This window comes from Aedes albopictus, chromosome 2 (assembly GCF_035046485.1).
Source record: "Aedes albopictus strain Foshan chromosome 2, AalbF5, whole genome shotgun sequence".
Lineage (NCBI taxonomy): Eukaryota > Metazoa > Arthropoda > Insecta > Diptera > Culicidae > Aedes > Aedes albopictus.
Genome location: NC_085137.1, coordinates 40,919,357 through 40,933,327, shown reverse-complemented (window position 1 = coordinate 40,933,327; position 13,971 = coordinate 40,919,357). Strand labels below are relative to the sequence as shown.

General features: G+C 38.7%; 1 protein-coding gene across 3 annotated transcripts in view; it reads right to left on the bottom strand.

The window, feature by feature from the left end:
• Positions 1-13,567, bottom strand: part of LOC109621807 (signal-induced proliferation-associated 1-like protein 2) — a 273,361-nt gene extending 259,794 nt beyond the window's left edge. For all 3 annotated transcript variants that reach the window (XM_029871091.2, XM_029871092.2, XM_029871093.2), the window contains exon 1: positions 11,764-13,567. The gene's annotated coding sequence lies outside the window, so the exon portion shown is untranslated. The remainder of the gene's footprint in view (positions 1-11,763) is intronic.
• Positions 13,568-13,971: the final 404 nt, after the last annotated feature.

Genomic DNA, 13,971 nt, shown 5'->3' with positions numbered 1-13,971 from the left:
ACTGTTTAAAACAAATCTAACGTTAGATGGAAACAAATGGAATCTGTGTTTGAAACAAACATGCATCTTTTGCCAGTTTCTGACAGGTTATGTTAAACATGAGAGCAAAATTTTTTGTTTTTGTGGTAGGCATTACCCCATAAAATTTACAAATTCTTTTCCTTCACTTTGACCGTGGCACTTCCACTGCCCACATCGTGTAGATCACATTCGCTCCTGAAAAGAACACAACTCCAAGGAAAATTTTCGGGAAACTTAACATTTTTCGCAGGAGGAAATCTTCATCGATCTTGCAGTTTGCAACTTGTGAATTTTCTTGACGGCGGAACGAGGGTTTCCTCAATGTATATGATAGAAATTTACATGAGATTGGGTTAGTTTTAAAAATAGAAATTTTAGTTTTAAACATTTTTGTCAGTTTAACAAATAAATATGAATATTTTTGTTTCCAAAAAACAGAAAAAAAAAATAAATATGCGTCACGGTAAACTGAAATCTGAATATAATATCTTTCGAACATTTTTGTGTCAAATTTATGAGAATATGAGAATATCTTGAATTTTTGTATAAATATTTTAAAAAAATAATTCAAAAATTTCACAACTAATTATCGTATGTGAATACGGTATAAGCATAATGCAGCTTCTACGATTTCAACATCATGAAGGAATATTCCTGGGAAGTTGTACAGAAATGTATCGGAGCCTTCGATTGTAGTTCTACCAAAATATTCTTAACTAATTAAGTCAGGAATTATTACTAGTGTTTAAACTTCCTATTTCTTTCTTAGCACTACAAATACAACAAACTACAGTTAGCTATTTTTTCAAAAATTTTCTTGTTTTACTTGGGCAAAGCAATGCCAATGCATTTGTCATAGCGAAAGAAAATCCAATTGTTATTCAACTCATGCGGGTGAGACAAAATGACTCCTATCAATTAAGGCTGAAGCTAATTTTCCCATTACGAGCTCCACTTACCGTCTATATTGCTAGCGGTGCTCACACCTTTTAAAAGCTTCAATTTAGTGATCAGTGGGACAATCTAATTTTCGCATTCCGATCATTCTGACTTGACACCAGCGCACCATGAAGCCACACCCGTCTAAGTTATTACTGACCGGCGATGTCGGCTTGAACTCGAAGTGTCGTAGTGTTCAACCAAACCCAGAAACTCGTCGTCAAGGTCGTACGAATGGCTTGAATCTGATGCTGAACAAAAAACCGATGCCAACGCAGTAAAGATCCTTCGCTTGTGGCGTCAGTCAATGAAACGTACCCCGATCAAATGAGAGGACTGATACTAAAGGTGCTGGCAAGCAACCAGTCAGCAATCAGCAATTCAGTGACTACGAACGAGGAGATGACGTAGCAGTTCAAACGATCGAGCTGGGGAGAAGCCTGTGAGTATGCAAAATCAGGTTTCTTTTCTGTTTGGTGGAATTTCATGACCCAGGCACAGTCAGCTAGCTAGCCTCAACTAACGGTCGTTGGTCATGACGTGTGAGATTGGTGCTAAACTACTGGGTACGTACGTAGTAGTCGTTTTGGACCTTTCGTCCGCCGCTCCGCGTGCACCAACGAGAGTCTCGCGCAGATAATGAAAAAGCCATGCTTGCAGCGCGCGGGGTTACTTCGCCAGGCTGTCGATATCCAGTTGTGGTGGCTCGGCTCGGCTCGGCGCAAGCAAAATGCTGCTGCTTGAGCACGCTGGCTGTGCACGAGAGTGGTGAAAACAGTCGCAAAATATTTTAAACATGAGATCACTCCATGACGAGGTCCATGACGGCAACCGTTGACGGTTGAAGTTTGGAGAGGTATGATGGTGAACTATGGGGCTCTCTGTCTGTGGTAGGGTCGTGTGGCGCTGATCGATTTTCATGGTCAATTTGTAAGGCTTTGGTGAGGGAAGGAAGAAGGTGATCATAAAATTGAAGAGTGTTTTCGACAGCAACGAGGTAATGAAACGACATAATGATCATGACCATTCATGACCATCTGAATATGTATTCTAAATAGGGTGACTTTAGGTATTTTTGACAGATTTGAGGTCAACAATATTCAGAAAATCCCCCATGACGAAGAGAAAAAATCTGCCGAAAATACATAAATTTGACTATGAAGGTACGTTTTTTTTACGACGGTAATAGTACCGCGTTAGGGCCCATATAGCCGAGGCGGTAAACGCACGGGTATTCAGCATGACCATGCTGAGGGTGACGGGTTCGATTCCCGGTCGGTCCAGGATCTTTTCGTAAAGAAAATTTCCTTGACTTCCTTGGGCATAGAGTATCTTCGTGCCTGCCACACGATATACACATGCAAAATGGTCATTGGCAGAGGAAGCTCTCAGTTAATAACTGTGGAAGTGCTCGTAGAACACTAAGCTGAGAAGCAGGCTTTGTCCCAGTGAGGACGTTACGCCAAGAAGAGAGAAGAGAGAGAGTACCGCGTAAAAAAACCGCGTAAAAAAACTGCCTTATTTCAAAAAACGTCGTAAAAAACCACGTTATTTCAAAAACCGTCGTAAAAAAAACCGCGTTATTCCAAAAAACGTCGTAAAAAAAGTCCCAAAAAATCAAGTCACGTTAGTTGTAATCCTGACTATTTTGCGCGTGTTTTTGAAAAAATTCGGTTTTTTTACGACGTTTTTTGAAATAACGCGTTTTTTTTACGCGGAACCGCGTAAAAAAACCGCGTAAAAAAAACTTCAGTGTACACTGAAAACAAATAAACCCACAGAAATAAAAAGAGTAAAGTCTACATCTTTTAAATTTCTGTATGGTGTGAAAGTCTGTAATCTTACGCTTTTTTTATTTGTATTAACGAGATGTTTAGCCCTAGGCTAATTCATCTCGGGACCCACGCTTTACTTCCCTTCCGAAGGAAGAATTCACATTTTTTGTGAGTTTGTTGGGAGTGGGATTCGATCCCAGGTCCTCGGCGTGATAGTAATCTTACGCTCTCATATTCATCCTATTCGAAAACAAGCGTTTACGGCACCGATTGAATACGTTCTTTTTGTTTTCATGCGTGCTCACTTCTAACAAAAAATACAAAAATAAGAAACAAAACATACAGCGATTCAATCCTTTGTTTTTCGAAGGATGAAAATGGGAGGCACATGCTTAATGAGGGAACCAGTACCCTATATGGTCGGCGTTAAGTCAGACCGGACCATCTATTATTCAATGATATCGAGGAAGAGGAAATGTCCTGCAAGCACTTGAAATTTCAAATCTCTGGCATTATTTTCAGAAATATTATGATTCTTTTTTGTAATGACACATCTGCATCAAAATAACGTCGAAAAGTTCAGGTTCAACGAATTCCTCAGCTTATCTTTATCCGCCCGAAAAATCGCGTAGTCCACTCTAACTGAACGCCGACCATATGTCTACTGTTTTCTTGGTAGATTTTAACTATCGAAAAATAAAAATAGAAAAAAGAAAATACACAATAACAAAAAAATAGAAATTGAAAAAATGATTTCTCGATTGTGCATCCTTTCTCGCGGAGGGGTAAAAGGGACGTAAAGTTTTTTAGTTGGTGTACTTCTTTCCAGACAATAGCCAACAAAAGAAGTTAGTTTTCTTGCGGTGAGAAGAATTAGTGAGCTCGTTTCATCATATTTTGTCTTCTTTTTTAATTCAAATCTACGATATTCGTAGGCTCGAAATTGACTGAGTCATAGTAAAAAACAACCCGATATCAAATCAAAAGTAACTTGATTATTTGATCCAACACTTTAAATGAAGAATGCTTGTTGAGCAAATAAACAAAAGTGTATTGCTTGGTCAGGTTTGTCAAATTGTTTTTTTTTTTATTATATGAAACGAGCTCACCAATAAAAATCGTGCATCTGTAACTGACTGAAATCCGAATCCAGCAATTTATGTTTACTGTTTGACACCGTCAATGACGAGTCGAGGCACCAACTTTACAATGATTGGATGGCCACTAGCAGGCATCGTGGCAAAACAAGTCTTTTTTTTTTGACACATCCACCAATGTCAGGCATTACAAATTCGATGTGATTCGGACGACCACTGCACAGTGGTCCAGGATCCAGATTTACGAGGAAAGATGCATTCAGTTATTTCAAATTGATTTTTTGGATAAATATGATCTACAAAAAGTTGTTTTAACAATATGGACCGAAAATTAAAATTCATCATTTTTCCATATATTCTTGGGAAAAATTGTAGATATATCAATTCAGAGTAAGTTTGTTGAAGAAAGTTTCATGTTATTTTAAAATTGACCGATGTAGATCAATTTTCCTGAATTAGTTTGGGGTGTTTCCAGAAAAATCGGTTTTTTGGCTGTAACTTTTTCAGTTTCAATTTCTCATCAACGTCGCCCAAGAAATACTTACAAAGCATTTTCTTGACAGACTTGATAAAGGAACTCCTGGAAATATCAAATATTTATGAAGTCTGCCAAGAAATGTACAACAATTTCAAATTTTGTAAGAGGCTTCGTGAATTCCTTTTAAAAGCCCTGAATTTCAGATACCCAATCGGATCTCTGACGAACACACAGAATTTTTGAAACATTTCCTGCCATAATTTCTCAAGGAATTACTAGAGGAATGCAATGAGATTTCCTGAATGGAAGACATTTCGATGGCCTGTTTGGTAAAGCCTTACGGATTACTGAGGAATTGCTTAGAAGATTTCTAGGAGAAATTTTATTAAAAAAAAAAAGCTCTGGCGAACCGCAAATGGGTGAAGAATTGTGACGGTCTTGCTCGACGAATTATTTGATTAGTTGCTGGTGCAATTTAATGACTAAATTCTGCGGTGTTTTAGAAATGAAAATAAGTAAAACAAAGTTCCTACTGAATTCAAAAGAAAAACATATGCTAAAAAATAAGAAGAATTTGAGACAAATTTCATGGAAAAAATTCGAGTATTTACAAAAAGTATTTTTAACAGGGTGTCTACTCCTTAGTTAAAAAAATCTCAGAGTTTTCCAGGTTTTTCAAGGGGGTATTTATAATTCAAAAATAACCTTGAATTTTAGTTAAATTTATATACCTTTCAAAAACTATACAAAAAATATACTCAAAAATTAGTGAAAGTAAAATGCGACTCCACCCAAGAAATCCCACCAAATAGCAGAACTCTTTCAAGGTACTTTTTTTTGCTAAACTTCTTCGAAAATAAAACAAAGATCGGTTCTGGAATATATCTAGATATTTCTCAGAATTCTTTTGGGTTAATTTCAAGAAACTGATTCGACAATTCCATAAAAAAAAATCCTTTAATAAGAAATGTCCAGAAAATCAGGAAAAAAACATTCAGGAAGTTCAATCCACAATTCCACAGACCGTCTGGCCTAACCGTTAAATTGCTAACACAGTTTTGAAACTGGACTTGGATGTCTGTTATATGTGCTGGTGTATATGTAGTTATATTGCGATTTTGATTTTAATAGACTGTATAGTATTTCAACAAGTTTCAGTAAAACTGGTGGTACCGATTGATTATTTTGGCTCTTCCGTTGAATAACTTCCTAAAAGATTTTTTGGTGTTCTTGCGGGATTTCTACCACAATTTCTACAGGAGTTTTTCACGAGGTATCTGATGTGGTACCTCCCAGGATTTTTTTTATCAGAGGTTTTTTCAAGTTTCTCACGGGGATTGTTCCAAAACTTTCCGGTTTTCCGGAATAGCTTTCCAACAGTTCCTCTCAGGATTTTTGCGAGGTTCTCGCAGAAGTTCTTCTAGTATTTTTTTCTAAAGAGTTTTCCTATGTTTTACTTGGAAATCCCGACGGGATATCGCCGGAAGTTACTCTCAGGGTTTCTCTTGGAGGTTTTATTGTTCCTCTTTGAATTTCCTTAATATTTTATGCCGGGATTACTCCCAGAATTTTTTTCCCGAGATATCCTAGTTTTTCTCTGGATTTACTCCAAACTACCTCTCGAGTTTTTCCAACAAATCTTTGAAAGCAGCATGAGCATGATTGACCGCCCGCGGTTGCTCCTCTGTTATTGCAAGGACAACTGCATTTACACAAAGAACCAACAAATGATGCTTGGGATTAGCTTTATCTTCATTGTGTAAATGCTGAAATCCCAATACTTTTCAATAAGCAATACCAGCGCCGGCCGCATTCGAATGCAGGTCAATTGAGGATAGGGAAGGAAGTGATGACGTGATTCTTGCTTAGGCCAATAACCGAGGAATTCTCTGCGTTACTACGAGAAATCACTAGGAGTTTGGACAGGGGAAATGGAGATGTGTTGAGGATTTTGTCGTTGTAAATGAGTGTAATGTTTTGATTCGCGATTAATAATGCGCTCGCGAAGAAATACCCTTTTAAACCTTGGACGACGAACGCGATCTTTTGTGCCTAAAAACTCACCCTACTTAAGTTATTCATTCGCAACTAAGGAGAACACAATGCTAAACACCGACGCATCTGTAGTTTGCGTTTCCGCGCGAGACAATGCTGAACGCGATCAATTCAAAAGTATTAACAAAATAACACGTGATAAATAAATCAGAAAGATCTTACCGCATGGTTCGCCATCTATCTTTTACCAACCCTCTCTTTTTCCAGAAATTCATGCAACCTTTATTTGAGTCAAAACATTTATTCATTTGGACTAAAATATTACAAATGTCGACACCGAAGATGACGAACCATTCAAATTTTTGTGTTCATGCAAAAAATGAAAGGAAATGATTTATTATCAACTAAATGTACATTTGGAACTATGTACTCATGCTCATGCTCAATCTTTGAAAGGTTTCTCGTAAGATTGCACCTAGATTCCTTCCGATGTTTCTTCAGGATTTTTTTGCAAAGAGTTTAGTAAGTTATCTCAAAAAACATTCCGAGAAAAACTCCTAGAAAAATCTCTGCAGGGACACACGGAGCAACTAATCCCAAAAATGGCCATCCAGAATTTTGGAACGGTTTTCGGTAAGGATTTCGAGAAAGTCTTTGGGAATAATACGAGGAAAAGTCTATAAAAAGCTCCGAAGAAAATCATGGGAAGAACTCCATGAGAAATCCCAAAAGGCATTAATTCAAAAAAAAAAACTTTCAAGAAACAAGAAACTCTCAGGTGAAACTTAAAAAATCCCGTAAGAACTTTTAAGAAATATTCCAGTCGAAACTTTTGTAGAAATCCAGGGCGAAACTTTGAAGAAAGCGCACTGAAATAACTCCTGCAGCAACTCTGAAAGAAATCCCACGAAGATCTACTGGCGAAGTCTCATGAGCAATACTGGAAGGAATCGCGAAAAAAGAGGAATCACCTACAATGTATATTGAGCGAACCTCTTGTGGAGATCTCGGAAATAATCATGGACGAAACCCACGCATAATTTTCTATGGGCAAAACGCAGGAGGAATTTTGGGAAAATCCCACGAGGACTCTGGGAGCAATATTGTAAAAATCTCTATTTTTTTGTAGGATCCCCGTGAAAAGCTTCAGCGGAAATCGCAAAAACCCCGGAACCTCGGAAGATTCTCAATGAAAAATCCGTGAAAGAACTCAAATCTTGGAATCCGGAAGGAGTTCCAAAAATAAATACCAAGAGAAATGGCATGGAAAATACGAAAGGAATTCTTCGAGAAATCCTGGGGGCATCCCAAGAAGTTCCAGAGAAAAACCTTGGCGGAATTTCTGGAAAACATCCTTGTAACGGCATTTCTAGATTGATTTCAAATACCAGATTAATATCAACAACGGAGTAAACTTTGTGAACTCTACTTTTGAGTAGATCTAGAAGTAGTAAAGTTTACTACTTATTATTCGTACCACCCAACGTTTTATTATTTCTCTGAGTATTCAAGACATTCCCTGCGTATTCCAGGTTTTTCCCTGTTAAATAAAATTCCCTGAGGTTTACCGGGTTTCCAGGTTTTCCCAGGTAGTGAACACCCTGTTTAATAGAAATCTGAAGGGTTAAGATCTAAATTCTTGAATGAATTTCAGAATTGTCGAAAGAACCGCGGCAGGAGTTACAAATAATTTTGGTAGAGGATTTCTAAAGAAATACCATACGTATTTTTCAATTAAAGCCAGATTCTTATGCAATTGGTGTTACAATTTCATGAAACAGAGTTCTGGTGAAAACCAAACTTTTCAGAGGCAAACAATTACAGAAACACATTTCATTACAAAAAAAACCTGAAACAATTTTAAAGTCTATGTTGAAGAACCTCACTGTTCAGGAAATCTAAGACTTCTCCATTGTCATATTTAAGGGGATTAGAAGCAGTCTTACGAATAACAAAAAAAAAATCACCCACTGCATTTCATCACACAGCATCAGAATCTAAATCTACAAGAAATTCTTGCAGAATTTCTACATAACTTTTGTAACAACTTTCATTGCAATTACATTGAACAAATTATCTTATATTTTTAACTACTTTAGTATTTTTCTCGTTTAACAAATCAGAGACCTGATTCGTAATCACACTTCTAACAAATCAAGTTAAAAACTTAACTAAAATCGTGAGGTATCGAACATAAAAAAATCGCATAGCAAGTTTAAGTTATGCGCAGTGAAAGTGCTTCATTTTCTTGATTGACTAAGTTGGAATAAAAGATCTTAGGTTAGATAACGAATGAGAGAAAAAAATATGTACATTGTTGTTGTTAGGCCCACTTTAAAATCATCTGTTTACCGATCAAGCTGTCGATTTCGAAAAACCGACCCTCGTCACGCTGTTGCCCAGCACTGGCAGCTAGCTATAAATTATGAATCGGCTCCGGCATGGCAAACATGATTTTTGAAAGTGAAAAATTTGCAATATATTTTTTTCATTCACCGAAGAAGTACGGGTGGCTGGACGTGACATCTTTCCCAAGATAACGAGCGCGTAAAACCCATCCAAGTGTGGCATGATTTTTGCTTTCATCTAAATTCCAACCGCCAGAGATTCTCAATTCGACCGATCGGTGATGGCCGGTGGCGGCGGGTATGCCATGCTTGGTGGAACGAGACGGACATTGTTGAAGATGCACCCGCAGAGAAACTGCACAATTATTCATCGCCAAGGCATGCACTTTCCAATAATAGGGGGAGCGAAAAGCAAGCTTTAATTAAGGGAGCGGAGATGCCCCGTTTCGAAAGTGCTCGCTCGGTGCACATACACACGTATGTTCACTTGATGCGTCCATCCACGTGGTCCAGATAGGGATCTTGATTGATTCGGTTTCTTGAATAGCATTTGTACAGTTGATAAAACTTTCGTTCCGAGAGTCCGTTTGAATGACGACGGCACATACAATACAATCATGTTTCCATTCCGATGTGCATGGAAGCACATTGTACTAGAAGTCATGTGCAACATGCTGAGTGAGGACATTGACTCTCACAATCTCGGTACCTGTGGGATGCATTGCTGGATACTTTATTTAAAATCCAGTTCAACGTAAACTTTTGTGAGATGTGTCAAGTGAAAGATGATAGTAATTCACTTGAAGTAAGAACGTTCTTTCCTCAAGTTTGGAGCAGCTCATATTGGCCCAGGAAAAAAAAAACTTCGGAAAGATAGTGAAACAGGGGTATCTGTAGAATGACGACGGATACAAATTGGTGAGCTCGTTTCATGTTATTTTTAAAAAAGCTCAACTTTTTAATTATTTTGAAACGGAGTATCAACTGCTACGTAAAATAATAAGCTAACAAGTAACGATTTAAGCGAAACAGCCGATGCGTATACAATTCTGCCAGATTTGCATACCCATCTTGACATTTCAACGAAAAGGGTAAAATTACCCATCAAACAAACTCTCTGCAGCTGTCTAGTCGATTACCGGCCAAGTCATCCGGGAAACGAAAGGGAAACAAATGACACATGCCATTATTTCCCTCGCCATACCGGGTTCGTTCATAGACCTGATAGTGTGATAACAGCCAGCAGAGCACCCATAGAGAGCCGATGAACTCGCAGCAGACGACGACACGATTATGGGGACGCCTCTGCTGCTTCCATTCCTGTATTATAAATGAAGTTGGATCAGCGCCAGACACCGTAGCAGCCCTATCTGCTATGCAATGCCCGTTAGCCAGACAGAGTTCCGGTGTGATAGTTTGTCACGCTAGTGGTCCATGGAAGGAAGGAGGTGATGCGAAACCAGGGCCTGAAAGGGGCATGAAATCAGGCAATGGTGGAGTTTGATTGGATGGTGTTATCAGCGTGTTGTTCATTGAGATCGTTATGATCGGCACCGGAACGCACTTATGACATTTACGTAATCGACTAACCGATTCGATCCGGTTGGTTAGGAATGGAGAGATTCTTCTTGTCATGGAATGGTATCATCCTAAATACGACAGAGCCCGCTTCAAGGTTTCTAAGAACACTTCCACTGTTGTTGTTGTTGTTTATTTAACTAAAAATTTTGAAAGAGGGAAAAGCCCCTTTGAGTGATTTCCTTGCATTTCGAAATCGTTCTCAAAGAGGCATAAAACCTCTTTTTCTTTTCAAAAAACAATAATTACAATAACAAAACTTAATACTAAAGGCTCATCCGGAATCGACTTCCACTGTTATTAACAAAGAGCATTCTTTGGCGATTGACCATTTTGCATTCGTACACCGACTCTCAAGAAAGTCAAGAGTATTTTCATTACGAAGATTCCGGACTGACCAGATATCGAACCCGTAATCCTCAGCATGGTGTTTACCGCTTCTGCTATATGGATGTTGGCCCCACAATACACAACCCACAATTTGTGACGTTCTAAATGTTGATAAAATACACCAAAAATGAAATTGTCTTGAATTTGTTTCAGAAAATTTAGTTTTTTTTAATCCACAAGCCCCATTTTCCACTGTAAAAGTATCATTTACAATCATAGGATCTGTAGTTGCTCTATTTCTGTGTAAAACAGTTTTAAGAATGTCGGCACAACTTGCTGTTGACAATCATTAAAAAATATGGAAGTTTCTAAAATATGAACCTACTGAAATCCTAACTCCTGAAATATCTACACTCTACAGATTATTTTGCAAAACTCCAGGACATTCTCTAACCAAATTTCTTGTTAAAAAATGCCCAGAATTTATACTGGATTCAGCAGGTATTCTTGAACAAATAGCTAAAACTTTATGCAAGGGAGGAAAGTACTCCTAAAATTGTTGAAAATTTACTTTCCTAAAATTGATCAACAAACTTTTTTTGATTTTTCTGGTCACGAATTTGGAACAAACCAGCAGAAACCAAGCAGAAACAATCATAGAAATTCGTACCAGGTCCCACCAGAATACTCACAAACATGTTTGTGAGCATTGTTTTTTTTCAGAAACCATTTTAGGGTTTAAGAAATTATGTCCGAAATAATTTCGATATATCTGTCAAAATATAATTGTTCTGAAGATATTTATATGTCAAAGGCTTACATACAAGTAAGGAACCCTCGTGAAGATTTTTCAAAAACAAATTAGCCTTTGATATCATGCCGATAAAATATCACAATTACAAGTTTCACAAAGTTGGGCATTGAAACCTCGGCATCCTGCAATCGGATTTTGTTATCCATTTGGGACAAAATTATGTTTTGTGTTTGTATGATATGAATTTATGATGTCTTTTACTTTATGATTTGTAAATTTTTATGCATCGTGATACATAATAAGTCAAATATATTAATCTTCTTTTATAAGTTGTAGCATTCTATGCTCGACTCAAGGCACCAGTGTTGTCCATCGATGATCTCCTTTCCGATTTTTCTATTAAATTTGTTGCTACCATCAAAACTTTAATAACTCCAACGATACTTACATTCACATCAGATGAATCAGAGGGCAAGCGTTGCTTCACCGGTACGCAAAACAGCGCCAGGTTGTATCACACAAAACGAGTCCTGCTGCTGTGTGACGTTCTATAATCGGTTTCCTGCCTCCACACGTTCTGCTGCTTGCTTCTCCACCGATGTTGTTGCGAAATTTTGTCCCAAGGCGGTGACGGTCACTTTTGCTTTGCTTCTTCTCGCCTGATGCGTTCCAATTTCCGGTGTAGCTTTTTTGTTTCTTCTAGGGGTTTTCTACCGAGTTTCCATACACGACGGCGCAAGCTCTAGCTCCACCATATACACAATTTCACGGAACCTTGCACTGCTTAATTGGTTCAGCTGGACAGCGAGGTCACATTCAGCGCCCTGTACTGTTTACCCGACTGTGTTTTCAGAATAGACACCAGACCAAGGCAAATACCATTAAGTAATCCAATTTACCTGCGGTCAATGCTTTCGATCTTCTTGCTTATTCGCGCTCAATTTGTCGATCACTTATTCTCTTCTTACTTGTATCGGTTTCGGTCACTTTCCAATTTGTGTACACTTAGGCATTAGAACAACAAAAATCAAAATATACAACGAGTCGTTTGAACTGGTATTGGTGTTTGTGACAGAACTGCACCGCACGTTCTGACTGCGCTCATTAACACGCGCAAACCGTATGTCGTCTACCGAGCGGACGCAACAAGTTTTTTGTTATTATTGTTATTCTGATTGCTCCCCTACTTCGTCGCCATCCGAACTCTCTACAGTGGAGAGCGATCCTTCTGCTGCAATTCAAGAACTCACCACACTACTCGTTCCACCACTGGTTTTCGCCTTTGTATTGTGGCGCTGTTATTCATTGACCGATGACAGTGCCGCTGGTATTGGTGTCACGCTTCGCTGTTGCTCGTTCGTGGATTCTTGTGGACACATTCAATTCCAACAGTTGCGAATAACGTTGAAAAGACACCAACAAAACTACTCTTTTTCCGTACCAAGCGCACTCATGTGAGACACTCAAAGTGAAAATACAATACACTAATGCACAGCAGCGCAGGATAATCAATATTCATGGAATGCACAATACGCCACTTTTTCCCAAAAAAAAGATATAATCACAACCCGACTTCAATGCGATTTAGCTCTTTCTTCCAACAATTCAAACACTTATTCAGACTTAATATGCTTCTATTTCGCTCAGTATAATTTAAAATCGCTCTTTTCGGGCAAACAGCAGGATTTCCGGAACTATCGCATCATCCAACCCGAATGAACGAACGAACGCACGCACTGCAATCAACAATTATTATTCCAATTCCATCAGAACGAAGCACGGAGCATCGGAGGATAGCAGCAGCAATAACAACAGCAGCACAACCACTTCGAGAAGCCTTTCTTCTGTGTTTTATATTCCATTCACTGGTCTTAGGGATGCTCTCCCGATATTCACATCATTCAGCGGCAATTTTGATTCAATTACCGCGCACTTTTAACTGACACCAAAAATCAACACAAAAGGTTAATACTCCATGAAGAGCAAAAGGATACCCACAAAGTACACAAACACTTAACGTGTGGCCCCAATTGGCGACAACGACGAGAACGACGACGAGCAACAAAAACTACGTCCGTACGCGATCGAATCTCAACTACGAATGATTGTTCCCCACTGTGGTGCACTCCTCAGCGATGTGCGTGCTTGGCGAACTCTGATACTCACCAAACTCACCACAACCCGATTATGCGGAAGTTCGCGGATCGTTCGTGCCTTTAGTAGAATAATGCTGTGGCAAAGAAACATCAAGATGAATGAACGCGAATGAGCTGTTGATGTGTGTTTGTGTTGATATAAACTTCGGTTCGGCCGCATAACGGGGTTTCGTAAAGATGTATGGGTGTTAAGGCTTTGATGTTTACAAACGAAGTTGATAAAAGCATGGTCGTTTCGCTGGTCAAGAAAGAGCTTTGCCGTTCAATATTTTCAAGACAAATGTTCAGTGATTTTCAACTAGTGGTGAATGTGGTGAATTCTGTGCCTCTTTCTTATCATTGTACCTTCAGAAATCCTTCCGCCAAATACTAGATTTTTTGATGATGATGGACCAGGGCTATTATCAGCGGAAGTCGGACCTACTACGGGCTCTAGAAGAAGCTGCAGTCTAAAAAGATTCACCCACGCACCAAATGCACCATGTACAAAATGCTAATAA